Source organism: Capricornis sumatraensis, chromosome 19 (genome assembly GCF_032405125.1).
Source record: "Capricornis sumatraensis isolate serow.1 chromosome 19, serow.2, whole genome shotgun sequence".
Classification (NCBI taxonomy): Eukaryota; Metazoa; Chordata; class Mammalia; order Artiodactyla; family Bovidae; genus Capricornis; species Capricornis sumatraensis.
In genome coordinates, this window is record NC_091087.1 from 33,964,890 (window position 1) to 33,968,497 (window position 3,608).

Here is a 3,608-nt window from a genome sequence, read left to right on the forward strand (position 1 = left end):
GGGGAGGGACCCAACAGCCTGTTTAACAAGTCCTCCAGGGGATCTGATTTGCTTTATTAAATTTGAAAGGCTTCCCAGGTGGCTCAGTGGTAAAGAAACTGCCTGCCAGTGTAGGAAACTCGGGTTCCGTCCACGGGTCAGGAAGATCCCCTGGAGGAGGAAATGGCAACCCATTCCAGTATTCTTGCCTGCAGAATTCCACGGACAGACAAGCCTGGCAGGCTACAGTCCATGGGGTTGCAAAGACTCAGACACGACTGAGTGACTAAGCACGCACACACAAATTTTGCAGATCTCTGAGCTGGATTATTTGATGTTTAAATCCCAAAGGGGTCCTACTGAGAGGAGTTCAGGAAAAGACTTCTCGTTCTTTGGCCCCTGGAACAAGTAGCAGGGGAACAGGTTTTAAAGCTGTCCCAATTCATCACTGACAGCCTCCTCCGGTCAGTACACATGCTTCTGAGGGCCAGCCAATCAGGGACAGCCTTGTTCCAGTGACCTGGCTTCCTTTGCTAAAGGTCACTTAGTGCCTGAATACTCCCACTGTTAAGAGTCCACTAATCCCCAGCCTCACGCTTCCCAGACGCTCACTAAGAAATCCATAGTTTACTGTGTTTTGTTGTTGTTCAGTTGCTCAGTCGTGTCTGACTCTTTGCGACCCCATGGACTGCAGCAGACCAGGCTTCCCTGTCCTTCATCATCTCCTAGAGTTTGCTCAAACTCATGTCCATTGAGTCAGTGATGCCATCCAACTATCTCATTCTCTGTCCTCCTGCCCTCACAAACAACAAATCCAGCTTTTTGCTTCATATATAGCATAGACACCTCTTTCTCCAGCATCCCATGTGTTTAGTCCAGAGATGACAGTTGCTGACACTTATAGGGGCAGAGAGCATTGTGAATGCATACAGTGGGCCAGGTATGAGGCAGTACTGGGTAGAGAAGTGGGGGTGTGAAGAGGCAGTTGTTATTATGACAAATACACCCCTGCAGGCCAAATGAGTCACCCCCGCAGCCCTGGGGGCTGCAGGGTGTCAGTCTGTAACATCCAGATTAGCCCGCCTACCTGCATTTTTATTGGGCTTCCCAGGTGGCTCAGTGGTAAAGAACCCTCGTGCCAATGCAGGAGACGCAAGAGATGTGGGTTCAAGTCCTGGTTTGGGAAGAGGCCCTGGAGAAGAGCATGGCAACCCACTCCAGTATTCTTGCCTGGAGAATTCCACAGACAGAGGAGCCTGGGGGGCTCCTGGGGTTGCTAAGAATCAGACACAACTGAGCAAATGAGCACACACACACGTTGCGTTTTTATATGAGAGGTGATCTAGGTAAAGAGAATTGCCCAAGAACAACCGATTTAGTGGCAGTTTACATGCAGTCCTTCCCACACCGCTGTCCTTTCTTTTTTTTCCTGCACAAAGTGGGAAGGTGTGGAGCATAAACAAAACCGTCAATAATTTTTTAAGGAATTTCACGTCCCAATTCTTTTCACTGCCAGTCACCTTAGTTCCACCAAAGTCATAATCGCCAAGCTAAGAGAGCCCTTTCAAAAAGAAGCGTTGCCCGGTCCACAGCTGTCATGTTGGTCAGGCCACAATTCTTTCGGTTCAGCTTGATCTCCAACGGGATACCGACACACTTCCAAATTCCAAATTCAAATTTGTCATCTTGGGGATCCAGTTTTCTCAGGCAATTTACTTTAGGACCCTAGAAGTTAAATATAGTGAGTACATTGCTATTTATTCCTTCATCTTTTCTAATATGAAGAGACTTGTGATATGTTAACAGATCCCATTGTCACCGCTGCAACAAAATTACAGTAATAGAAGCAGAACCTGTATTCTCAATATAGCCACATTAACAGTTTATGGACACCGTGAACAACGTGCCCATTTTCAGTAGAATGAGGCTTTGCTGTACTTTCCATACTTTTGGAAAGAAGGCAAAAGACTTCATGGCATCATATAAAAACATACCAAATGTGTTTATTATGTTGCCGTTGAAACCATGAGGCATACATGTTGTAGCTAAGGGTATTAGCAGTAAAAGCAAAACCAAACCCTTTGTCTTGGCTGTCTAGGAATTTCATGGAGGATTCAAATGCCGTTTTATCTATACATATTTGTTTCCCAGGCCAGGAGTTTCTCTTTCGGAGCATTCTCTGGATCTCACTGGAGAAATGCTGTTTACTTATTACTGCATCTGCTAAGCACCTACTCAGGCTGTCACTGTGTTGGTCTGGGGACAGAGGGAAGAGTAAGATGCATGGCTGGTCCTCAGAGCTCACAGCTGAGGAAGGAAAGAAGAGGAAGGGGAGGAAAAGGAGGAGAGGGAAGCAAACACGCATGGTGCTGTGATTCCACAACAGAATTCTCTTCAAGCTTCCGGGAGAAACCAGGATCGGGGAGAGCTGACAGGCAGCAACATTTGAGTCATGAGGAGTGGCTTCACGTCCGCCCTGCAGAAAAGAGATAAAGAGATCTCTTTGAGCAGTGCCCTGATGATCCTGAAATGTAAACATGGGGCTGTCAACTAAACACACTCTGCTCCCAATGGCATTATGAGAATTAAAACTGAATTCATTGGTCATTGGAGAAAGGTCCCAAACATCCCAAGATCCATGACAAATCAGTCATGTTTGCTGTCCCTATGCTTTGTGCTCCGTCACTCAGTCGTGTCCTACTCTGTGTGGCCCAATGGACTGTAGCCCGCCAGGCTCCTCTGTCCATGGGATTCTCCAGGCAAGAATATTAGAATGGGGCGCCATTTCCTTCTCCAGGGGATCTTCCTTTCCTGACCAGGGATTGAACCTGGGTCTCCCACATTGGCAGGTGGATTCTTTACTGCAAGTGCCGCCTGGGAAGCCCAACTGATGTTATAGTGAAGTAACTAATATGCATTCAGGCAGTGATGGAGGAGGAAATGGCAACCCACTCCAGTATTCTTACCTGGAGAATCCCATGGACAGAAGAGCCTGGCGAGCTAAAGTCCATGGGGTCACAAAGGGTTGGACGTGATCGAGTAACTGAACATAGGAAGAAAACAAATATTTGTGGAGTACCTCTTATTTTATGGAGGAACTGCTCTGGTCATCAGGAATATAGCAGATAATAAAATGACTATATCTCTTGTTTGGCTACATCTTAGTTTCCCCACCAGAAACTGAACTCCTGCCCCCTTACAGTGGAACTGCAGGGTCCCAACCACTGGACTACCAGGGAAGTCCCTGGTAGTTCTATTTTTAGTTTTTTGAAAAATGCCATATTATTTTCCATAGTGCCTGCCTCATTTTACATTCTCCCCAATAGTGTACAATCTCTTCACATCCTTGCCAACACTTGTGATCATATATATATATATATATATATATATATATATATTTTATAGTGGCTAACATAATGGGTGTGAAGGGGTATTTTACTGAGGTTTCAATTTCCCTAATGATTAGTGATGTTGGGTATCTTTGCATGTGCTTGTTGGCTATCTGTATACCTTTGGAGAAATGAGCAGCACTTCCATGACCTGCCAAGACACTGTCTAATGTCAAAGTGCTTTAGAGTCCTCACTACAGCAATTCTTTCATAGCCTCTACTAAGCTCACAAAGGCTTGG

The 3,608-nt window shown here is 45.8% G+C and overlaps 1 non-coding gene across 1 annotated transcript; it reads right to left on the minus strand.

Moving 5' to 3' along the window:
• Window positions 1-1,773: 1,773 nt before the first annotated feature.
• LOC138095621 (small nucleolar RNA SNORA1) lies at window positions 1,774-1,908 on the minus strand. The gene has a single exon (XR_011146371.1). It is a non-coding gene; the product is annotated as a small nucleolar RNA SNORA1 (small nucleolar RNA).
• Between the last annotated feature and the right edge of the window lie 1,700 nt (window positions 1,909-3,608).